The following is a 26,256-nucleotide window of genomic DNA, read 5'->3' as shown; positions in this document are numbered from 1 at the left end:
ATGCACACAGCAAGCATCAAACTATAGACAAACAGTAGATAAAAATATTTTCGGAATTACTTTTTGCGGGAAAGGTTTGATTTTAATCAATAGTAAAACTGGTCGGATATAAATCACGACTTAAGTAATAATTTAAATCACGATTTACACCATAATCATTTTTATTATCCACCCTGAGCTTCGGGAATAACCAAATATAGACATTCTGAGCCAAGCTCCCCGGTCAGCTGTAGCACGATGATTCGACAATCAGAAATTGGTTGTCGAATGTCGAATCAGATGATTCGATAACCAAAGGAAGCGCTCACCGAATCGCAGTTAAGTGTCAAACTAAACAGAAAAGGTTGTAAAAAAAGAATACATGGGCTCGTCCGGGATTTGAACCCGGGACCTCTCGCACCCTAAGCGAGAATCATGCCCCTAGACCAACGAGCCGCTGGAAACTGCCGCGGTCAAGAACAATTACGTACCTTTATCTCCTCTTGGGCTGTCATATTCCCGACCACCGTTTATCACTTAATACTGCAAATACGTAGTGTCGTAGGTGTACAAAAAAGTAACGAAATACTTTGCTCATTACCTGAAAACAAATAAATAAAAGGAACGCATTACCGACCTACGTTACCTCAAAATAAAAGGAACGCGTTACCGTTACATTTGTTGATAAAAAATTACAGCGCGTTACTTTTCCGCAGTGTTTATTTATGAATTAAAACGTTTAACTTTTTTTTTTACGTTACAGGTATGCACTATTTCAAGAAATATTTGTTCATGTATAGAAACTTAACAGAATTATCTAATTTCCTGTTACACTATATTTTGCCTGTCTTGGTTCCAAAGAGGCAAAAGCTTGAAGACATTATGTCACGAGTGGAATAATTCATAAGACTTGGCACCAAAAACGTTTTTAAAATCTTGGGAAGGAGATGTAATGAGTAACGTAACTGCGTTACCCGTTAGTCAAAACAAATAACGTAAATACGTCATGCGTTACTGTTTTAGAAAAAAGTAACGAGTACATTACTAGGTTACCCGAAAAAGAAACGCGCTACCGGTGACGCCGTTGCTTGTAATGCATTCTGCCAACACTGGGGTTAGACCACTCGACCACCGATCTCCCCCTGAAGAATGAGGGACAGAACTTGCAAAAGTTCGCTTGAGGAAGCAGCCAACCTTAAAGATAACACTAGTGTAGTACTAGTGGAGAAAACCAATGAACGTTCTTGTTCCATGGCTCCTGGGGTGTTTATCAGAAGTGACTATAAGGAAAACGAACTTCTCAAGTAAATGCTAAATGGGCTTCGTCAAGGTGGGTGACCATCAATATCCATCGGCTCGCTTTACCCCTCACGCGGCTGTGTCAAAATCTAAGAGAACTGTTTTGGACCACTGCTTAGAAAATGTGATACGCCTTTGAATTGAACAAAATCACGTTTAGGAGGAAAAGAGAGGTTCACCCTTCTCCGTTATGACTCCAGCGTCCCGTAATGAGAATCTCACAGAAATAGGCTTAACTGGACTTTCATATATAAAGAAGTTGTAGTGTTAATTTTCTTCGCTTAGGCCAATGATGCATAGTGAACATACAAGTACAAAGCACAACAATTACTACCTGCTAGAATTATAGCCCACCGGAGCAAACACAGGGAAACCCACTAGAACAAAGTACAATGTACTTTGTGTTAAAATACGAAGTTTTGTTTTATAAAACTGACTTCCAGAAATGGGACCTCGCACGTGGTGTTGTCACCTGTAGAGAAGTAGAACTAGAATGTATTGCAGATCAGTGCGAATAAAGTATAAAAATTTAAGCCGTTTTTGTTTTTGATTCTTTTTTTACAACTCACGGAGGCGAAGAACAATAAAAAAAATATCTCTGCCCATAACAATGGCAAATTTGTAACGACCCGGGCGGTTTAGAGCAGTACCGTCGTTCGCAAGCGTTCTTTTTTTTGCTTGCCATGTGACGGTTCAGCGTATGAAAGGTCTCCTGACCAGGTGTATTTTAAATGTCTGTTGGATGTTCCCTTAGCTAGACCAGACAAATGAACGTTCCTCGTTGACACGGTGGTTATTTCAAAGGTTGTCTCCGTACCCCCTCTTTCTCTAGGATGTATTAGCGAATCGATGCGTCTGGCAGTACTGGAAAGTGTACGGCTTTCTGTTTGTCGAATCATCGTGCTACAGCTTGTGTTTTGTGCGAACTTGAGGTGTGAACTTGTGTGAACTTGAGGTGGCCCTTGCAACAAAGAAGGAATCTGCGCCGGGACCTAACAGAATAAACTATGAAATGTTTATTCTGTTAGGTCCCGGCGGATTCACGGGAAAGTGGACGGCACTTGTCCCGTGAATCCCTATGATATCTGTTGACTTTTTTTTTTAACCATTTGGGGGGAGCTTTTGTTTTTCCTCACTGCTGGAAACGTGCGCATATAATTCCCTTGCTGAAACTTGGTAAAACCTCTTCACTGCCTACGAGTTATCGTCCCAATGCGCTGACCAGTTATCTCGGGAAAACTTACGAGAGGCTGATAAATAGGCGACTTGTGCACTTTTTGGAGGCTGAAAGAATTTTAGATACGGATCAGTGTGGATTTAGAATGGGTCGCTCAACTTTAGATCACCTTGTTCGTCTGAAAACTTAAATACGTGAAGCTTTTGTATATTGATAGCACTGTGTGTCGGTATTCTTCGACCTAGAGTAGGCTTACAACACTACTTGGCATGATGGGATTCTTAAGGACTTCCATAAGTATAGCATCCGTGGCCGGATGTTGCATTACATACAATATTTTCTTACTAACCGAACTTTTCAGATTAGGTTCGGATCCACGCTCTCTGATGTTGTTTTTTTAAGCAAATGGGGTCCCTCAAGGGGTGCATTGAGCGTTACTCTGTTTGCAGTAAAGATAAACAGCCTGGCTGCAGTGATACCGCCATCTGTCTCCTATTCGTTTTATGTAGGGATGTCGCGAACCACCCTAGGTTCGATTTCGAAAGGTTTCGATATTTGCGAAGCGAACTAAGGTTCGATTTCGAAAAATTTCGATATTTTTGTACCGACCGAGGTTTGATTTCGAAAAATTCGCAACTTTTGTCCACAGCGGAGCTTCGAATTCGAAAATTTCGAAGCTTTCACGGTTTCTAAAATTTCGAATTCGAATATTTCGAATATTTTTTTACTTCAGGTTCGATAAATTCGAAGATTTCGAAATTCTTTGTAAAAAAAATTCGAAAACTTCGAACGCTTCGAATTTTTATAGACATGAAGTTCGAACAATTCGAAGATTTCGAATTTCTTTTGGCTTAAAGTTCGAAAAGTTCGAAAGTTTCGATTCTCTTTTAACGCTACATTCTACATTCAAAAAAAAAAAAAAAAACTTCGAAGATTTTGAATTTTTTTCTAATCCAAGTTTTCAAAGTTTGAAGTCCGATTTTCAAGTTTTTCTACAGTTTCAGTTTCAAATAACGTTTTCACGACTCACTTGTTTTCACAAAATCAAGTTTAGAAAAGTGAGGGTGTGATATCTAGATTCTGCGAAGTTGGTAAGGCAATTAAATGAGACGACGAGTGTCCCGGACGTGCTAGAATATTTGCCAGTGCAGAATTGTGACCGCCAGCCTCCCGGGGGGGAAGGGGGGGGGGGGGGGGTCTTTATCACGCAGTAGTGATGGCACGAACACACTCTTTTACGAGACTCATCCAGTTCGAAACGGCCAGGGGCGAGCAGGAGGTTGAGGCTCAGAAAAACCTTGAAGCGACCTGGCAAACTAGCTCGCCACCCCTTGCACGCTGGTAGTAATCCGATCCGGTGAAGTTTATAATTGTCCTGGAGGTTTATTTTCTGGGACGGAGGAATCGCCTCGCAAAAAGCACAAAAGCCGACACAACTCGAGGTCGAGGAGCGTTCTACCATACAAGTGGCGTCGGAAGAGGAAAAGCGGGGAGAAAGAGGATAGCGGCGGGGGGGGGGGGGGGGGGGGGGGGGGGGGGGGGGCTTCAGCCTCCTTTTCCCCTTTGCAGGTATTTCGGACTGTTAAAGAAAACAATACGGGGAAAGAGGGCGTGGTCGAGCTTATTTTAATCTGAAATTATTTATGCATATGTATAGCTACTGTCGCTCTTCACTGCATAAAAGGTTGCGTAGATGGTCACTGTTAGAAACTCGTTGTCAGAAGGCACTGCTCGTCACATGCTTAGTGGTTCGGAAGTTCAAAGCTGTCTTTTCGACCTAAACACCTGTGCCGATAGTAACAAAAAAAAATAATAATAAATGCGGGAATAAAAAGCAGGAGAAAAAAAAACTATCAAGAATTCGTCGGAAGTGTTCTATTCGTGCATATTCAGAGGTTCAGAACTTCGAAACAAGTTTCTTTTACCAAAATGTGTACAGGCTAAAAGAAACACGTCCCAGGAACGTGAAGCGAAAAAAAAAAAAGTTTTCTTTTAATGACGTGCTGAACTTGAACACTACTAGAAATCTTCTGCAATGAGTTAATTTATTCCTTAACGTGAAAAAACAATAAATATATTATTTTGTATTCTGCAGATGGCAATGATATGTACTGTCTGTGGTGCTAATTTAAATGCGATACCTCAAACAACTTAGACGAAAATAAATATCAATTTTAGGTCATAATTGCATGCAGATACATGTTTGGACATTTCTTCGAAACTCACGTTGAATAACAATAATCACATCTTAAGACGGCACTTACCTAAGCTATACATAGATCATTCTTAAAAAAAAGTATAACATATCTACCATAAATAGCTCCGGCTGCAGCGTGCTTCAAATCTGGCACAAACGATAATCGTCAAAAACCCGTCGTCCGTCCTCTCCCCTTCGGGGATTTATTTCTTTAAACCTAAGCATGCCAGAACATTGAAATAAATGACATTGTCTTTCGTAAGGAACGCAGCACCGCGTGTAAAAGTTCGAGAAAAAAAAATTACGAATGTACCCCACTCCTTGAAATCAAATGAAACCGGCCGCCGGTCTTTCGAAGTTCGACGAACGTCGAACTTTTACCCTAAAAGTTCGAAGTTCGTCGAACTTCTGACTTTTCAGAATTCGAAAGTTCGAAACTTTTCGACCTTTCTTGATAAATAAGTTCGAAAGTTCGAAATTTATCGATTTTTTGGTCAGTCAAGTTCGAAAGTTCGACAAGCATCGAACCTTGCAGCGCAATAAGTTCGAAAGTTCGAAAAAGATAGAATTTTTTAGCGTAATAAGATCGACGGTTCGAAAAGCGTCGAACTTCTTAGCTTAACAAGTTCGAAAATTCGATCTCCGTCGAATTTTACGATATAGACAATTCGAAAAATCGAAATCTTTCGAACCTTTCGAACCGCTTGATTCGATCATCGAAACTTCGATTCGAAAAAAGTTCGCGGCATCCCTAGTTTTATGTAGACAATGTGGAGATTAAATTTTCTTCCTGCAACCTCTCAAGTTGGGAGCGCCAACTGCAGGTCTCTTTCAACAAAATGAGCAAATGGGCCGATGAAAATGGGTTTAAAATTTCTCCTAACAAAACAGTGTGCGCGCCCTTTTCACTGCGGTGTGGCCTGTCACTTGAGACCAGTTTACAACTCAATAGTAGATTTGTACCTGTAAAACAAGAGCACAACGTTTTAGGGGTTGTTTTTGACAAGAAACTTACGTTTTTGGCTCACGACAAGGAACTGAAAACGAAGTGCCTGCAAGCGTCTAATATCCTCAAAGTACTTTCCCACATGTCTTGTGGGTCTGACAGGCGCTGTCTCATCCGGTTGTACAATTCACTGGTTCGTTCCCGTCTGGACTATGATGCACTTGTGTATGGATCAGCACGGGAATCTGTCTTGAAAATGTTGGATCCTGTTCATCATCTTGGCCTTCGACTCTCGCTACAAGAGCTTTTCGGGCTTCTCCTGTAATGAGCGTCTATGCAGAAACTCATAAACTTTCTTTAGGAAAGATGAGACAATATCTTAGCCTGTGTTATGAACACAAAGTTAAATCTGACGCTGCACATCCCGCCTTTAGCTGCGTATATACCTCTTGTTGCTTAAGACTTTTTGAGAACAAGCCAAGCATTGTGCGACCCTTAAGGTTACGACTTCAAATTATTTAAACTTCCCTGCAGCTTACAATCCCTGAGAATAACATAATTAAAAGGGTCGAGAGCATTCCTCCCTGGAGTGCAGTGAAAGTTTCATGCCACTGGTCACTGGCAAAATTTCAGAAGAAATCAGTCGAACCTCTTGTGATGCAGCAGGCGTTTTTAACATTGCTGGAGAAATATTAAGATTACCTACAATTTTATACCGATGGTGCCAAAACCTAGTCCTACGTAGGCTCTGCAGAGTTTTCAACACAGTACGAGAAAGCAAGGTGTATCGATAGCAATACAAGTATTTGTACTGCTGAGCTTTATGGTATGATGATGACCCTTGAACATATCTAGGAGAATCATGTGACGAAAGCTATTTTGTTTCTTGACTCTCAGATTGGCCTCCTCTCGGTTTCCTCTTACCGACACAAAGAACCGGCTTACACAACAAGTGCATGTAAAGATGGACCGTACTCTCTTACTTGGACTTGATATTAAACTCTGCCGGGTACCAAGCCACGTAGGAATTTCCGGTAATGAAGGGGCAAATAAGCTAGCCGCCTCTATCAAGGATAACATTAAAACATCATTTGGACTACCACATGAAGATTTTAAGCCAGCTTTCAAAAGAGCATTTAATAAGATAGGGCAGTCAGAATAATATAGGGAAAATTACAATAAACTACACGTAATTGAACCTTGTTTGGGGGTGTGGGAGAGTTCCCATCACAGGAATCGTTTCCATTAAGTTTTAACGTCCCGACTGAGGATTAGCCACTCACGCCTGACATATCTGTATTTGCATTGTGGTGAAGAGGCTCCGCAGTGTGAGCATTGCGGCAAAGTAGTGACTGTATTTCACATTTTGTGGAATTGCAGGCGCCTACATGAGCAGCCACGGGCATGTTTTCCAGAACTGCTTAGATATCACCTTCTGTTTCACCCTGCCTTCCTTCTCGGTGATCAACCTCTAGTCCCTTCTCGGCGTGTTTTAGAATTTCTTAAAGCAACTGGCTACATACACCGGTTGTAACTCTTATTCAGAAAATATATCACTTTCATTATAGATAGTTTAAAGTGTGGTAGATTATGGCCAGTTTGATCTTAAAAGGCATAGACATGATAATGTTTTATAACCAGAATTCATGTTCATGTTGTACACGACTTATGTTCATAGTAGTATTAGATCCTCATCTACTATAGCTTTGTTTCTTCAACCCTTGTTTTTGCAATAGATTATGCACTTGGCGCATTTTGGCCCTGGTAGCTCTCGCGCCATAAAACTCAAATCATTCATTCATTCAATGGTACAGGAAACGGCACAGCCAGCCACATAAGCAATACATGATCGAACTTGCAACATTGACGCAGAAAACTACCAGGAATATTTGTGAATTAAAAGCCAGCCCTGGCAGTTTCAGTGCACCAGATGTCAGCGGCGGCACAGGACGTATGATCAAAAAATGGTATCAGTCAGTCGAAATCGCCACTCGACTGAACTGAACACCGACTTGCCTGGAGCGTCATCCGAGAACAAGGAGCACAGGTGCTACGACTGAACCCCTGACACGAGACTGTCGCAGAAAGAACTCGTTAACCCTTTGCGTATTCATTTTCTTCTCCAGGGAACATACTGCAAAATTTTATTTTAAACAGGCAAATTTTATTTTAAACAGGCAATTTGCATTAAAATAAGACAAAACATATTTTCTTGACTTACAGGTGTAACGTCTCGCTCTAAATCAGGACTTCGGGTCCCAGTCCCACTGACGTGCAGACGCCGAAGTTGAGGGAATGCTTGCAGGATTCACATCGTTTTCATCCCTCCTGTCACTGATCATCAAACTATCGTCTGATTTTTAAAAATCGAAAAGGCCGAAGAATTCATCGTCACATATGCCTGAGCATTAATCCCAATCAAAAAGAAGGTTGTGTATCTCTTTGTCGGCTAAAGTGGACCTCCGTGCCAAAGCCATGATGTTTTAGCGTGAACGGTGAACGCTGACCAGCGACTGCTTTTTATTTTTTGTTTTGGCTAAATGGAGCAATATTTCTCTGTAAAACCGCAAAACAAACGAGCACACTGCCCAAGGTAAATGAAGCAACAGGGGTGGTTTATCCATCTGCCAGAGAGCGCGCTAAGCAAGCGCCGAAACCGAAACGCAAGTCACACTTGTGGTCAAGCTTTATGGTCCGTAAGGGATGGCACAAGTGACACTCGTTATTGAAGGCAAGGGGTTAAGGAATCGTTTATATTAAGAATCAATAATTATGTAATCAAGTGAAAAATTGGAAATAAACCTTTTTGATAGAATAAACAAGTATGCATCATATGGACACTCCAGCCTTTACGCCTTCAGAGTCTACACACCAAGAATTGTGTTCACTGCATGGGATGGAGCTTTTGAGGACGCTTGCATCTTTGAACCCTCAATATTAACAAATGGTACAAACCAGACTGACAGGCTTGTTGCATGGGGCTGCACTCCATTCAGCTCTCCTGAACATGCGGTGCATCCGAAAACAAACTCCAGTGATGTGAACATGTTATTTATTCGTTTACTTCCTACAAATCCTTTGTAGACATTGCAGAGAGGATATTTAAAACTATGCACATATAACATCATACACACTGACATTAATTAGCACAAAAGGGGTCCAGCTACTGAAAATAAATCTTACACTCGTAAGCAATAAATATTTCTGTAACTTATTAATTACAAAGGCGAACAGACCTCTGAGCACCTACTTTAATAGTATGTGGTGTCAAGTTATTGTATAGCAGGATATTTTATATACATAAGACACAATAGACTCTTTGCAAAACCCCATCAAGCAACATTGACTGTCACCATTTTTTGGGGGGCGTAAAGATGAGAATGGATGCAAGCTCACGTCGAACGTTAATGCGGCACTCGAGTCCAATAGGCGCTGAGCCGAGTTCGCAATGATTGGTAACATAACCTTCTTGTCGAACAAATGGCCAAAGTATGAAGGCCCTGGGTAATTAGCATAGTAGCTACTGTACTTGGTTTCATCACAATTTGGCAAACGGCCAAGGCTACAGTCCCAGTGAGCCAATATGCACGTTTGAGAGAGGCATGTGACAACACATCATCGGAGTGCTCTCCTTCTGCAGAGATTTGTTACATACCTTCGACTTCGTTTCTCCGATCGGCTCGAGGGGGCTGTGGCGGTTGCCCTTTGCCAAGTTATGGCGAAACGAAGTATACGCAGCACAAGCTTTTGAAAAAAGTCTATTGAAGAGAGTGAAAGAAATGGAAATGAACATTTTGCAACAAGACTGCTTCTTCGGGAAAAGGACGAAGAGAAATAGAACTTATCCTGTCCAGGTAATTAGAGCAAGTAAATAATCAACATACTGATACAACGCACTCGACGGAAAAAATTGGGGCCGTAATAAATCCCACGAAAAGGAAAAATGTGCAGTTAATCTTCTTTTTCCAAGTGACATTAAGTTTAAAGAAATGTTGAAATGTGTGGTGCTATCTCTGGATAGTAAGGTACGTTGTTGGGCTAGTTGGTTCATCTTAGTAAAACATATAAAATAGCGCAACAGAAACAAGGACAAGAAGTAAACGCGCCTGTCCTGTTTACTTCTTGTCCTTGTTTCTGTTGCGCTATTTTATATGTTCTATCTCTGGATCTAAGGGGTAAGGCTGCATTTTTTTTAAGGATTCTAGATATTAGAATGATAGAATAGACATCCATCCTAGAGGAGTCTGATGTCTGGTGTGGACTACTGATGCCCACCGGCAAGGTCAAGAGCCTACTAAGATTAATTTGTAAGGAACGTCAAATGCAGTATTTTGTGCACTTATCAATAAAAAATGTTATGACTTACTGTGTTCTGAATTCCAAGGGGATAAATGAACTGTTTTATTAACGTTAGTATAGTGAACATTTTTTTTTTTCGAATGATTGGTTCGATGTTTATAAGTGTTTGCGTGCACGTTACTTGAACAAACGCCAGTTTTTCACTTAAAAAAAGTACTGCGATTGAATTCAAGCTACTGCAATGAAAGCACGTCATAACAAAATCTTGGGAATTGCCAATTCGTAAAATCGCCGATTAGTACAAAAGGTTAACGATCGCGGGAGCTTCCTTGCTAAACGTTGCTGTGATTATTAGGTGACCCAGAGCTGAAACAACCCTCTCTAGGCCCTACACGAGAGTAGCGACGCATACTTTTCGCTTCGGCTCTTAGAAAATCCAACTTTCATACGAAGCTAGAAAAATGCGAAAATTTTATGCTAAAACTTCTATCCTCAAAAAAGTTGATTAGTACAAAACTTAAAGGTCGCCGGAGCTTCCTCGCTAAACGTTTTTGCGATATCGAGGTTACCTAGGGCTGATACAACTTCCCCTACTCCTAGGATCTACGTGCGACGCATACATTTCGCATCGATTCTCAGACACTCCAACGTTCAAACAGAGCTAGGAGAATGCAAAAATTTCGTGCTGAAGGTTAGATCGAACCTTGAACACATCCCGGAATCCGAGCACTGCTACGGCGATACGATTTATGCTGTCTGCTAATATCCAGAGCGATCTTGCGCAAAAGGAGTAGAACGTCTAATTCCTTCAGATCTTCACGTTATACTTACGTCAGAGAGCATAAAGAAATCGTCGGCAAGCGGCGGCACATCACAACTACCGCGCACGGAATAAACTTGCATCAACCAGGTCGGGGCGCTGCCATCTTACCGGTGACGTCATGACTCTTGTGAGGTCACGTGACGAGTAGCAACTTTTGCGTACTACATGGCGGCGACCGGAGGGGCGCCACTTTCGAACTTCCGGTCTATCACTCCAGAGCCGCGTATAGAGACAGTTTGGACAATGGGAGGAGCGGGCAGAGCCAGGGCGTGCACCAGACGCGGATAGAGGGCTTGGCATGCTCTCTTGGCCACCCAGAAGCCGAAAAGAATCCCCTAGGGGTGGTAGCGAGAAACCGTTTTAATAAGAGCATAACGGTTAAATGTAGTAACTTTTCATGCCTGAAAATATGCTGCACGTGATGTTCCGATTGTGATCATTTAAAAATGTGTAAGAAACAAATGTGCCGCTCAAACTCTGTTTTGTTCGAACAGAGTGTGACCGCTCGCACGGCAGATTCCCGGCCCTCGGCGACTAGCGTACGGATCTACATAATCCGTATGCCACATCTGTACACCAGGCACCGCTGGCGTACGTATTATGTTGATATGCTCCCTATACTTCGTCTCATCCTACGATGGACTAAAGGCCAAAGCCACCGGCCACCAGGTCCAATCACGTTCCACGCTATACTATGACACGCTTAGCAATGATTAGGTTTGGACCAATAATGCTTCGAATCCAAAAACGCTGCCTAACTTTTATAGCCTCGACACTGCAAAGAGCCAGTAATGTAAAATTGTTGAGTCACTCATTGCTCGATCCGAACCACTGTCCGCCCATTCCCATCGGTGATCCGAGACGGGGGCACCGATACGTGCACCGAAGCGAAGTACAGTGTCTAAGTGGCTCGCGATTAGATCTGGCGGTTCGTAGCTTCCGCCTTTAGTTCATCGTAGGGTGAGACGAAGTACAGTCGCGCTCTTCCATTATGATTTCTCAAGAGCTGGGGCTCTAAACTCGTCAAACACAAAGTTGGGGCCGAAGTTGACGGAGCGCACCGATTGGATAATCGCGACAATGACTTAGCACTTTTGTCGCCGACGTCCAATCGGCGCGCTCCGCGAACTTTCGGCTCCAACTTTGTGTTTGACGAGTTTAGGGCCCCTGCGCTCTAATTTCGAATTACAGAGATTTCTCATCCTCAAGAGCTGGGCTCTAATTTCAAATTACAGAGATTTTTAAACGTCTTTCATTTTTTTTTGCGTGCGCGTTTTGTAAATTTTCAAATTTTTGTAAATTTTGTAAGTTCCACAGGAGGTGTAAATTTTCATATGCGGCTATGTTGAGGTATGGCCTGTAGCTGCAGGCGAAACTTCAGCCAACATTTCAGGCATGGTTGACAGGACAGGCGACGCGTGAAACGCAGCTGGCATACGAAAAGGAAGAAATATGGCCACAATTGCAGCAGCATCACTATAGATTTACATCTCACACAATCAATGCTGCTGATGGTCTGAATGAATTGGCAGGTTATGTATCCTATTTCGTGTTTTTTTTTTTTTTGCATCTCTGTTTTTAAACAAAAACGCTGAAGCAGAGAAGGGGCATGCTGCTCGAGCAACAATGTAAATATAGTCTGGGCCATGGAGAGAGATTCACAAGTGAGATAGCCCAAGTACAGGGACCAAGTAAAGAAAGAAGGAACACAGACATATACCAGTTATTTGTTTACATCTGTTTATATTGCTCGCACTTGGCCTTTGCTGGATTGGGATAGTATTTTAATGGATTCCATTGGTGGTATCTGTGGACTTGTTCACAATATCACTCAAGTAATGTACAACAAATGTATATGAAGGTGTCTAGCTGGTATTTAATCCCTTCTCAACGATTTCCGTTCTACAGGCTGTAGAATTGAGATGTTAGCTAAATCAAATTCTCCTGCAGCTAAAATTCCAGAAGCTTTTCTCACGCAAGCTGTCACCCTTCACAGGTTCCACATTTTTCTGCTATTGGTGCAGCAAGTTCCACTGGACAGCCGTTCGAATGCTGCCCCTCCTGTTTTCATCTTGTCCGAGAGTACAGCTTTAGGGAGTTTTGAAGGAGGAAGCTTTTTGGGGGTCTGCAGCAGTGTCTCTTTTACCTGGAAATGATAATTCAAACTGAACGGTGTATTTTTCTAATGCACAAGGCTGGAATAAAGATAAAATTCTAGGAAACGGTATAAACATTCCAATTTACGGTAATATTGCTGTTCGTATTTATGGCAGTTCAATACATCTCATACAGGCAACTGGGGTCAATTAGGCCGTTTTTCCGGCTACCATACATACTTATTTCCAGTAATTGTTTGTCTTCTAAAAAATAAAACATGCCTGCATACGTGTACCAACTATGTCATTATTTCCCGAAGAAGCTACATTTATGTAAAGCAAGCCTGAACCGCGAGAATTTCATAGGCCTTCAGACCCATGGCCTTTAAAACATCTGCGAACCAGCGCATGAGAGTGGCACGCGCAGAGTCGGGCCCGCGAGCTAATTACCGACCGTCCTGAGGCCTTTGATATAAATGCCATTTGAAATGCCTGCAAAGCGGGGTGTAATATTCACCTACCTCATAAACATGCAAGGAACAGAATACCAGCATCTGAAACACTTACGCCGCCGCTTCACCGACCCCTCAAACAATCGCCTTGTGCAGTGTGGACCGACAGTGAGGTTCACCGGCGGAATTGCCTCCGCCGATACCTTTCAGGATTTGTAGCGTAATTATAAAGGTAAAAGTGAGAAACAAACTCAAAAAAGGTACGGAACCACGTCGGTACCGTCCTAACCCAGCGTCTTGTACCAGGCACGTAGCCAGGATTTTGTTTCGTGGGGGGGGGGGGGGGGGGGGGGGTCTGCCAATGACAAAAAGCTGTATGAGGGGGAGGGGGGAGAGGATGCCTTAGCAAAATGGAAGATTTCGGGGGAGGTCCGGGCCCCATGGGCCTCCCCCCTGGCTACGTGCCTGTCTTGTGCCAACACCACCTAGATAAGCAGGAGGCCTCCACACCGTCAACTCAGTCAGATCGATCGAGGCCTGAGATTGGGCACGAGTGCTGCATCAGTGTTCGGCCGGGGCTCGTGTTCAACCAAGTTTGACGCTGCACCGGAGCCGCTTGATAGCGCTTCTCATTTTGTGCGCATAAGCTCACGCTACGTATATCCTGGCACAGGGATGGGCAAAATACATACAAATATGTATCGAAATACAAAGACCAAATAACGTATTTCAAATACTTCTATTTGAAATACTGCCCATCCCTGTCCTGGCATAGCCGAGCTAAGCCACCGCAATTTTTGCGGTAGAAGGTTAAGACAGAGTCTCCGTGGCGAACATCTGAAGTACACGACGTATTATCGGCTCGTTTATATTAATGCGTGAGCATTACTACCCACGTGAAAGGGAAAAGCTGAAGGCGTCCGCCTGTGGACAAGACAGTGGAAAGGGAAGCGCGCCGCGTAGAAAGGAGAAGAGTAGTGAAGGGTAAAGGCGAGAGGGAAGCGACGCCACGGGGCGGAAGCCAATGCGCCCGCGGATTCTGGAGCGAGTCTGAACTTGCAGGTGTGCGGAGTGCGTCTGCCTTAGTTTGTGCTGCAAAATGGAGTGTGATCCAAGTACTAGCTCTGGTCCAAGTAGGCGGCAAAAAAAATGAAAGGAAGATCCATTGATGGATCCTTAGGGAATCCGTTAGCATGACCCTTGGGAAACCCCACACACGTCCCTTTCTGGGAAACGCTAACACTGACCCCGTGACGAAGCCAAAAAGATGCAGCAAAAAATAGAGGAAGCAAAAAAGAAAGCCAGAAGAGAAAGTCAGGACAGAAAAGTGAAGAGGTCAGCGTTAGCGTTTTCAAAAGGGCGTTTACCAAGAGTCATTCTAACTCTAACGCATTCCGTAAAGATCCAGCAATAGATCTTTTTGTCGAATTTTTGTTTAATGGTGCAGTTCGAACTTTGTTGCTGTGTCAGTGATGCATCACGCCATGACATGTGACGTATGTAGGCATGACATCCGAGGAGGGTTTTTCAGATATCATTAATGCTAAGAGAAGCACTTGCCAGAGTGAACAAGGAATTAAGACATGGTGGAACCTTTTTCTTTTTGTGTAATGCTGTTAGAAGTTGTATACATGAAGTGATTACTCAGCGTATCTTTCCTTTGCATGTAATATCCTTTTGTGTTCTGAATGGATGTCCTGCTGACAAATTTGAGACGGGCCCCAGACCTCGTCAAACTGCCACTGGCAGCTTTTTGTCTAGGGTCTCCTTTGGCTTAAAGGCCATAAATAAAACGATTGATTGATTGAATAAGAACTTTGGCTGATCATAGTTCAGTGAGAACATCAAAACAGTGGACGTTGAAAGGTCATTTTGTGGAGAAGCTAAAAGTAATGGAAGGGATCTCTATGATATCAGTGGATAGGGCCGCTTTTCAATTTCGACATTTTCTTTTCAGGTTAGTCCTTTGACTATTGAAATACGCACAAGAGCGACCAAGCAATTTAGACGGCAGGGGACAAAGCCTGCAGTGTGTACTGTCCCATCTATACTACTTCTCTCATATTTGTAGTCTTCGTTAATGACGAATATCTTGTATTTTGCCTGTCAGTAGTATCGCTGTCTTGCCTGTTGTAAAGACCACGCGAATCGTAACCGCGTGTGCCATTCTTGTTTCTTTTATCAGGCCGTTTTTTTATCGAAAACCTCGTATTATGGAACCAAATGGAGTTGAAATATTATTTGAAAGTAAATTGATGCTTAAATTTGTCGCAATCAATTCAAAAGCTGTATTGTCATCCCTTAAACATTTAATAACAATATTGACAGCGTAATGCTGCAACTCATTCATTATACATAAACTTTACCCAAGTCTGCGAGTGTGAGCCTCCAATATTATATTGGCGTGGCTAATCAGATTACATACAAGATCATTAAAACATCGCACATATTTTTACTCCAGTTGAGATCAGAAACTTGAGAAATAATAAAAGAGCAGCACCTTCCTGCTATGCAAAATGCAAGATGTTTTACACAAACAAAAAATTAATATATCTGGAGCATTAATGGGCAGTTTTTCAAATATAAGTGTTTGAAATATACATTTAAAGTATTAAAGTACGCATTTAATCACATTTTGGGGAATGTATTTGCCAACTGTATTTAAATATTTAAATTAAGTACTTGCAAATACACTATTTCAACAAATACAGCCCCAAATACAATTTTGGGCACTGTTTTTCGCAATCAAATATTATAGTGGTCGCACATTACGAAGGGAGTCATATGCAAAGATCATAGAGCTTGCTGCGATTTGCGCAGAATAAACATTGAAGAAAATAAGATTAAAACAAGGAATTAATGGGAATAATACAATTATTACTGTTTTTGGTAGGGTGATTTATATTTTTAAACACGTCCAACTACCGGCATATTTTGTTTAATGCTTGGGTGCATCAATTCAGCCTTTTATATTAATCGTATACAGAATAAATTGTTTTTACTTATATTGTATGCGCCTAGGACGTTATGACAAACAAGTTTAATCTTTAGAGCTGCAACATCTAATCACTTGATTCTTAATAAATACAAAATCCACACTTTATGTGGGCATTGTATTTTTACCTAGGTTAAATTTAAGTTAGTCATTATATAAAGAAAAAGTTTTTGAAGATGATCAAATGCGGTCGTTGTATTTGTATTTTGCATTTGAACACTTTTTTTAAAAGTGCGTTATATTTGTAATTAAATACATTTTTATCTAAATATTTTCTATTTGTATCTAAATAAAATTTTGGACGTGTTTTGCCCATTCCGGCTTCGGAATTAGACATACATACATTGTTAAAAGCCAAAGGAATCATAATTTACTCAAAGGTCTTAAATCGGAGGAGATTTCAAGGAAGAAACCATGGCGCTAGCTCAATAAACCACAAATGAAGCGCTCAGCGAATTGCAGTTAAGTGCTAAACTAAACAGAAAATGGGGTAAAAAAAAAGCATATGTGGGCTCGTCCGGGATTTGAACCCGGGACCTCTCGCACCCTAAGCGAGAATCATACCCCTAGACCAACGAGCCGTTAGTTACTGCCGCTGTCAAGAACAATTACGTACTTTTATCTCTTCTTGGGCTGTCGTATTCCCGACCACCGTTTATCACTTAATACTGCAAATACGCAATGTCGTAAGCGTTACAAAAAGGTAACGAAATACGTTGCCCATTACCTGCAAATAAATAAATAAAAGGAACGCATTACCGACCTACGTTCCCTCAAAATGAAAGGAACGGGTTATTGTTACCTTTTTCCATAAAAAAAAAGAAAGGACCGCCCGTTACTTTTGCGCAGCTTTTTATTTCTGAATTAAAACGTTTTACTTTTTTTTTGACGTTACAGGTACGCATAATCGCCATATTTCAAGAAACATTTGTTCATGTATAGAAACTTAAAATAATTATCTTATCTATTTTACTGTTGTACCTATATTTTGCCTCTCTTGGTTCCAAAGAGGCAAAAGCTTGGAGATATATGTGAAGAGTGGAATAATTCGTAAGACTTGGTACCTAAACTTTTTTTGAAGTCTTGGGAGGGAGATGTAATGAGTTACGTAACTACGTTACCCGTTAGTCTAAACAAATAACGTAAATATGTTATGCGTTAATGTTTTGGAAAAAAAAGTAACGAATACATTACTAGGTTACCCGAAAAAGTAACGTGATACCGGTGACGCCGTTCCTTGTAACGCGTTCTGCCAACACCGGCGTTAGACCACTCGACCACCGATCTCCCCCTGAAGAATGAGGGACAGAACTTGCACGAGTTCGCTTGAGGAAGCAGCCAACCTTAAAGATAACATTAGTGTAGTACTAGGGGAGAAAAACAATAAACGTTCTTTTTTTATGGCTCCTGGGGTCTTTATCACCTGTGACTATAAGGAAAACGAACTTGTGAAGCAAATGTTAAATGGGCTTCGTCAAGGTGGGTGACCATCAATATCCATGGGCTCGCTTTACCCCTCTCGCATTATTTTAGCCAACACTCACGCGACTGTGTCAAGGTCGATAAGAGAACTGTTTTGGACCACTGCTTAGAAACTGCGATGCGCTTTTGAATTGGACAAAATCACGTTTATGAGGAAAAGACAGGTTCACCCTTCTCCGCTATGACTCCGGCGTCTCGTAATGAGAATCTCACAGAAATAGGGCTTGGCAAGAGCAAAAGAAACACACACGGGCATACTTTTTCAAGCTGAAACTCGTATCTTCGCGGTGACTGGTATTATACGCGTACAGCATACAACAAAAAGTGATATTGCCTGAGTAGTCTCATCAAGCAGAGAAATGCGTTCACAGTCTTACTGTGTTACTGTGACGTGCACCGGCTCGTTGGTCTAGTAATAAAGAAAATAAAGGCTCGTCGGTCTAGGGGACTGATTCTCAGTTAAGTTGCGACAGGTCCCGGGTTCAAATCCCGGACGAGCCCTTGAATTTTTGAAATATTCCCCTAATACTTAAGACATCGTGATTGAAGTCCATGCGCTGATAAGACCATTTTGTTGGGCTTGCTTGTGAATGAACTAGGCATCGCAAATATTTGTCTTATCAACCAATCAGGACTGCAATTTTCTAGTCTTTGTGCGGGGTCTGTCTGGCACACTGATAAAAAATAAATACAGATTTATTAAGTCAATTTACAGGAGTAAAAAAAAATCTATTTTTGTTTAATGAAATAAATTCGATTTATTTGATATACATCAGACTAATTTGATCGAAATCACTGCCGCTGAAAGTAAAAATTATCTATCACTATATTTTTTCAACATGGCAGATTGATTGATTAATTCGTTCGATCACGGAAATGCGAAAAAATTAATTATTGTGAATGTAAAGCACAGTTCAATCAACAACGTTTTATTGCTGTGATTCCCGCCATACCAGCACAAAAACAGCTTGATTTAATAATTAATTCAAAAACTTTATTCATTTTTCCTTCGAGTCCTGACTTGATTGCAGTAGGACATCACTTTTCTAGTGTTCGTTTCTTTCTTTTATGTTCTGATTCTGTTGCCAGATGCCGTTACGTAGTTGACGAACCAAGTGTAATGTACAAATCAAGTTCAGCACTCCGATTTTCAAAGAGCTTATCTCTTTGCTCGTGTCCAATTTTATATATTTTTTGCTTAATCAATATTTTATTTAAATACGAAACAAATGAACAGAGCAAGCATCAAAATATATAGACAAACGGTAAATAAAAATATTTTCGGGAATACTTTTTCCGGGAAAGGTTTTATTTAAATCATCATAGGAGAACTGGTCGGATATAAATCACGATTTGAATAATGAGTTAAATCAGATTTACATCAAAATAATTTTTATTTTCCACCCTGAGCTTCGGGAATAACCAAATATAGACATTCTGAGCCAAGCTCACCGGTCAGCTGTATTACGATGATTCGACAATCAGAAAAGGCTGTCAACTCAGATGATTCGACAACCAAATGAAGCGCTCACCGAATCGCAGTTAAGAGCCAAACTAAACAGAAAAGGTGGTAAAGAAAAAGAAATATATGTGGGCTCGTCCGGGATTTGAACCCGGGACCTCTCGCACCCTAAGCGAGAATCATACCCCTAGACCAACGAGCCGCTGGAAACTGCCGCGGTCAAGAACATTTACGTACCTTTGTCTCCTCTTGGGCAGTGGCATTTCCGACCACCGTGCATCACTTTATACTGCAATTGCGCAGTGTTGTAGGCTTTCAAAAAAAAAAAAAAAAGTAACGAAATGCGTTGCTCGTTACCTGTAAACAAATAAATAGAAGGAACACATCAGTCTTGTACACGTTACTAAAAAAAAGTAATTGATTACAATTACTATTACTCTTGGCTAAAAAGTATTCGATTAGATTACTTGATTACTCGACGGCAAAAGTAATTGGACATTACTTAAAGAAGTAATCGTTACTTTTTCGATTACTTTATTGTGTGAAGACACATCTTTAGCGCTTATAACAATCAACTACTTGCAACCTATATTTCACATTTGCACAAGTATTGAAGAAGAAAAACTGGCTCCCTCTTCGTGGTCGTTGCACCTTCACAATGCGGACACAAGCATAGAATTCGTTTGAAGACGTTTAATGATTTGGGCGTTCGCCAGTGTGTGTGTGTCTGGGGGGGGGGGGGGGGGGGGGTGCGGGCGGAGGAGGTTCTAGATCTTGTTAAGCTTGAGCAAGGGCTGTCTCTCAAAGTTTGCGTCGCTCATTTTATTATTTACATGTGGATAAGCTCGCATGTTATACAAAAGAGCAGCAGCTCCAGGATTTGAAACGGATCATGTGTAGTATCCATTAGCGGAAGAGATCGCCCCGACCACTTCTCAACTCAACACACTGATTGTTACAAAGACCACGTACGGGAAATGGGGAAATATTTCAACTGCCTTTGTTATATTTTGCATCCGCTTTAGGCATTCTTCGGTTCTGGTTCTCCTACGCGCTGCGAGTAGGTACCCTAAGCAGGATTTTTTTTATTTCTTTTATTTCTGTGTTTGTGTGCGTGAGGAGGCTAGTTTGAACGAAGGACTCACAAAGCTACATTCTGCTTCCTCAAACTTCGCCCTGAGTGGCCTTTGTCACGCACTGTGGCTTCCCTGGGGCTTCCCACTCCCAGTCCCAGCTCGAAAAAAAACAAAACAACAACAACGAAAAAGCGGACATTCCACAGAAACTGTACATAGAAAGAGATTGACCCTTTTCCTACAGCTCCGCACAAACCTTTTTTTTTCCGTTCGAAAAAAGAAAAAAGAAAAATTAATTTTTGTCATTGCATAAAAAAAAGACGTGTGCCCGGGGGGGGGGGGGGGGGGGGGGGGGGTCCCGTGGACAAATTGTAACGGTTACAAGTAATTTTATTACTTCCAAAAGTAATCAGATTACTCTTGTGATTACTGCCTAATAAAGGTAATCAACTTGATTACTTGTAATGCGTACGGTACAAGTCTGCGCATTACCGACCTACGCTACCTCAAAATAAAAGGAACGCGTTACCGTTACCTTTATCGATAAAAGAAGGGCCGCGCGTTACTTTTGCGCACTGTTTATTTCTGAATTAAAACGTTTTACTTTTTTTTGACGTTACAGGTATGCATAAGTGCACTATTTCAAGAAACATTTGTTAATGTATAGACACTTAACATAATTATCTATTTTACTGTTGCACCTATATTTTGCCTCCCTTGGTTTCAAAGCCGCAAAAGCTTGAAGACATGTGTGACGAGTGGAATAATTCATAAGACTTGGCACCTAAAAAGTTTCTGAAATCTTGGGAAGGAGATGTAATGAGTAACGTAACTACGTTACCCGTTAGTCTAAACAAATAACGTAAATGCGTCATGCGTTACTGTTTTGGAAAAAAGTAACCAGTACGTTACTAGGTTACCCGAAAAAGTAACGCGCTACCGGTGACGCTATTCCTTGTAACGCGTTCTGCCAACACTGGGGTTAGACCACTTGACCACCGATCTCCCCTTGAAGAATGAGGGACAGAACTTGCAAGAGTTCGCTTGAGGAAGCAGCCAACCTTAAAGATAACACTAGTGTAGTACTAGTGGAGAAAAGCAAACGTTCTTTTTCCATGGCTCTGGGGTCTTTATCATCAGTGACTATAAGGAAAACGAACTTGTCAAGTAAATGTTAAATGGGCTTCGTCAAGGTGGGTGACCATCAATATCCATCGGCTCGCTTTACCCCTCACGCATTATGTTAGCTGCACGCGACTGTGTCAAGGTCTATAAGAGAACCGTTTCGGACCACTGCTTCGAAACTGTGACACGCCTTTGAATTGGACAAAATCACGTTTAGGAGGAAAAGACAGGTTTACCCTTCTCCGTTATGACTCCAGCGTCCCGTAATGAGAATCTCACATAAATTGTCTTAACATGGACTTTCATATATAAAGAAGTTGTAGTGTTAATTTTCTTCGCTTAGCCCAATGATGCATAGTGAACATACAAGAACAAAGCAGAACAATTACTACCTGCTAGAATTATAGCCCACCGGAGAAAACACAGGGAAACCCACTGGAACAAAGTACAATGTACTTTGTGTTAAAATACCAAGTCTTGTTTTATAAGACTAACTTCCAGAAATGACCTCGCATGTGGTGTCACCTCTAGAGAAGTAGAACTACAAAGTATTACAGATCAGTGCGATTAATGTATAAAAATTTAAGCTGTTTTTGTTTTTGTTTCTTTTTTTACCACTCACGGAGGCGAAGAACAATTAAAAAAATATCTCTGTACATAACAAAGACGACTTTGTAACGACCCGGGCGCTCTAGAGCAGTACCGTCGTTCGCAAGCGTTCTTTCTTTTCTTATCCGTGTGACGGGTCAGCGTATGAAAGGTCTCCTGACCAGGTGTATTTTAAATGTCTGTTGGATGTTCCCTTAGCAAAACTAGACAAATGCACGTTCCTCGTTGACGTGGAGGTTATTCCAAAGGTTGTCCGTACCCTCTCTACCTCTAGGATCTATTAGCGAATCGATGCGGCGGGCAGTACTGGAAAGTGTACGGCTTTCTCATTGTCGAATCATCGTGCAACAGCTTGTGTTTTGTGCAAACTTGAGGTGTGAACTTGTGTGAACTTGAGGTGGCCCTTGCAACAAAGAAGGAATCTGCGCCGGGACCTAACAGAATAAATTATGAAATGTTGCGGCACTTTTCCCGTGAATCCCTATGATATCTGTTGACATTTTTAACAATTTTTGTAGGGAGCTTCTGTTTTTCCTCAGTGCTGGAAACGTGCGCATATAATTCCCTTGCTGAAACTTGGTAAAAACTCTTCACTGCCTACGAGTTATCGTCCCAATGCGCTGACCAGTTATGTCGGGAAAAGTTACGAGAGGCTGATAAATAGGCGACTTGTGCACTTTTTGGAGGCTGAAAGAATTTTAGATATGAATCAGTGTGGATTTAGAGAATCTGTCGCACAACTTTAGATCACCTTATTCGTCTGAAAACTTCCATACGTGAAGCTTTTGTATATCGACAGCACTGTGTGTCGGTATTCTTCGACCTAGAGTAGGCTTACAACACTACTTGACATTATGGGATTCTTAAGGACTTCCACAAGTATGGCGTCCGTGGCCGGATGTTGCGTTACATACAATATTTTCTTACTAACCGAACTTTTCAGATTAGGTTCGGCTCCACGCTCTCTGATGTTTTTCGTCTTTTTTTTTTGTTGGGGGGGGGGGGGGGTCTTTTAAGGGGTCTCTTAAGGGGTGTGTTGAGCCTTACTTTGTAGTAAAGATAAACAGCCTGGCTATGCAGTGATATACCGCCATCTGTCTCCTATTCATTTCATGTAGACGATGTGGAGATTTCCTTTTCTTCCTGCAACCTCTCAAGTTGGGAGCGCCAACTGCAGGTCTCTATAAATAAAATGAGTAAATGGACCGATGAAAAGGGGTTTAAATTTTCTCCTTAAAAGGCAGTGTGCCTACTCTTTTCACTGCGGCGTGGCCTGTCACTTGAGACCAGTTTACAACTCAATAGTAAATGTGTACCTGTAATACAAGAGCACAACGTTTTAGGGGTTGTTTTTGAGAGGAAATTTACGTATTTGGCTCACGTCAAGGAACTGAAAAAGAAGGGCCTGCAAGCGTCTATTATCCTCAAAGTACTTTCCCATATGTTTTGGTGGTCTGACAGGCGCTGTCTCATCCGGTTGTACAATTCACTGGTTCGTTCGCGTTTGGACTATGGTGCAATTGTGTATGGATCAGCACGGGAATCTGTCTTGAAAATGTTGGATCCTGTTCATCATCATCATCATTGATTGATTGATTGATCATCTTGGCCTTTGACTCTCGCTACAAGAGCTTTTCGGACTTCTCCTGTAATGAGCGTCTATGAAGAAACTCATAAACTTTCTTTAGGAAAGATGAGACAATATCTTAGCGAGGCAGTTTTTTCAAATATAAGTATTTGAAATATACATTTAAAGTATTAAAGTACGCATTTAATTACATTTTGGGAATGTATTTGTCAACTGTATTTAAATACTTAAAATTAACTACTTCAAATACATGTATTTCGACAAATACAGCCCCAAATACAATTTTGGGCACTGTTTTTCGCAATCAAATAAAATAGTGGGCGCTCTTTGCGAAGGGAGTCATATCCAAAGACCATAGAACTTGCTGCGCTTTGCGGAGAATAAACATTGAAGAAAAAATAAGATCAAAACAAGGAAATAATGGGAATAATACAATTATTAGTCTTTTTGGCAGGGTTATTTAATTTTTCAAACACGTCGAATTAACGGCATATTTTTTTTAATGCTTGGGTGCATCAACTCAGCCTTTTAAATTAATCGTATACTGGATCATTTGTTTTTACTTATATTGTCTCCGCCTTGGACGTTGACAAAGAAGTTTGATCTTTAGAGCTGCAACATTCTTTCTAATCACCTGATTCTTAATATATATAAAATCCACACTTTATGTGGGCATGGTCTTTTTACCTAGGTTAAATTTAAGTTAGTTATAAAGGAAAAGTATTTGAAGATGATCAGATGCGGTCGTTGTATATGTATTTTGCATTTAGATACTTTCTTTAAAAGTGTGACTTTATTTGTAATTAAATACATTTTTATCTAAGTATTTTGTGCTTGTATCTAAATAAAATTTTAGAAGGGTTTTGCCCATCGCGGCTCCGGAGTTAGACATACATACATTGTTAAAAGCAGAAGCAATTATAATTTGATACCCAAAGGTCTGAAATCGGAGGAGATTTCGAGAAAGAAACCATGGCGCTAGCTCGATAAGCCCGAAATGAAGCGCTCAGCGAATCGCAGTTAAGTGCCAAACTAAACAGAGAAGGTGGTAAAAAAAAGTATGCGGGCTCGTCCGGGATTTGAACCCGGGACCTCTCGCACCCTAAGCGAGAACCATACCCCTAGACCAACGAGCCGCTGGGAATTGCCGCGGTCAATAACCATTGCATACCTTTGTCTCCTCTTGGACAGTCGTATTCCCGACCACCGTTCATCTTTTAATACTGCATATTGTCACGGGTGGTGAGTCGTGACCAATAAACAAGAAATAAACAGAAACAAATAAACGTTTAATGTGGCGAACTTGTGCCAAAAATAAAGAAGGAAACAGAAGAAAGCAGAGCGTCGCGGGCGTCGAAGTCGGCGTGTCAGCAGAATCGAGCGCTAGGGCGAAGACTGACTCGACAAGGTCGCGGGCGGCCTCTTATCTAGAGTGCGCGGCTATCTCGAAGATTCGGCGAAAGCGGTTCGAGCGTCGCGTGATCGGGGCGAGAATGAACACGCACTTTCTAGAAAACAAAAGCAGAAGATACATGGATATAAATAACAGAAGTTCCGTGCGCTACATGAATAAACGGGAACTTTCTGGAGGTCCGTGACCGAGCGTTGCTTTCTCAGCCTTGCGCGCGGCATTACTCCCCCCTTTAAAAGTGAATCGCCCCGATGCAGTGTAAAACAAATCAAAATAAAAAAGAACGATAAACTAAAGAGTCTTTTGGAGCACAAAAGGTCCACAGTCCTATCGAGCGTAGTACGGCTTCAGGCGCACGACGTGGACGACCTCAGGTCGTGGTGGGCGGCGTGACGATGTTCGTGTTCCGTCGGGCATCACCTCGTAGTTCAGCTCGCCGAGGCGACGAAGTACCTTGTATGGTCCAAAGTACCGTTTCAGCAGTTTCTCACTGAGGCCGCGGCGACGGATGGGCGTCCATACCCACACCCTATCTCCGGGCTGGAAGTGGACGTCCCTGCGACGAAGGTTGTAGCGGCCGGCGTCGACGCGTTGCTGGTCTTGAATCAGGAGTCGGGCGAGCTGGCGAACTTCTTCGGCGCGTTGAGCAACCGCCTGGGCGTCGTCGCTCTCGTTGTCAGATGGCTCATGGGGCAGCATGGCGTCCAGCATGGTCGTTACCTTCCGACCATGTACCAGCTGGAAAGGGGTGAATCCAGTGGTCTCTTGAACCGCCGTATTGTAGGCGAACGTGACGTAGGGGAGCACCTCGTCCCACGTCTTGTGCTCTACGTCGACGTACATAGAGATCATATCGGCGATTGTCTTGTTGAGTCGCTCCGTCAGCCCGTTGGTCTGCGGGTGGTACGCAGTTGTACGACGATGGCTGGTGTGACTGAGTCGGAAGATTTCTTGGGTCAGTTGTGCCATGAACGATGATCCGCGATCTGTAATCAGAACTTCTGGAGCGCCGTGCCGGAGGACGATGGACTCAATGAAAAACTTGGCAACTTCCACAGCAGTCCCCGAAGGAAGAGCTTTCGTTTCGGCGTACCGCGTGAGATAATCTGTGGCGACGATGATCCAGCGGTTCCCCGACGTCGAAGGCGGAAAAGGACCAAGTAGATCCATTCCGATCTGCTGGAAGGGTGCAGTTGGAGGAGAAATAGGCTGCAGGAGTCCGGCCGGCCTCGTCGGAGGT

The 26,256-nt window shown here is 42.1% G+C and overlaps 4 non-coding genes across 4 annotated transcripts; all 4 read right to left on the bottom strand.

The window, feature by feature from the left end:
- Positions 1–363: 363 nt before the first annotated feature.
- Positions 364–435, bottom strand: Trnap-agg. Its single transcript has one exon. It is a non-coding gene; the product is annotated as a tRNA-Pro (tRNA).
- Positions 436–16,772: 16,337 nt separating this feature from the next.
- On the bottom strand, positions 16,773–16,844 carry Trnap-agg. The gene has a single exon. It is a non-coding gene; the product is annotated as a tRNA-Pro (tRNA).
- Positions 16,845–19,337: 2,493 nt separating this feature from the next.
- Positions 19,338–19,409, bottom strand: Trnap-agg. The gene has a single exon. It is a non-coding gene; the product is annotated as a tRNA-Pro (tRNA).
- Positions 19,410–24,669: 5,260 nt separating this feature from the next.
- On the bottom strand, positions 24,670–24,741 carry Trnap-agg. The gene has a single exon. It is a non-coding gene; the product is annotated as a tRNA-Pro (tRNA).
- Positions 24,742–26,256: the final 1,515 nt, after the last annotated feature.

This window comes from Ixodes scapularis, unplaced genomic scaffold (assembly GCF_016920785.2).
Source record: "Ixodes scapularis isolate PalLabHiFi unplaced genomic scaffold, ASM1692078v2 PGA_scaffold9__187_contigs__length_104089568, whole genome shotgun sequence".
Taxonomy (NCBI): domain Eukaryota; kingdom Metazoa; phylum Arthropoda; class Arachnida; order Ixodida; family Ixodidae; genus Ixodes; species Ixodes scapularis.
This window is presented reverse-complemented; position numbering and strand designations above follow the sequence as displayed.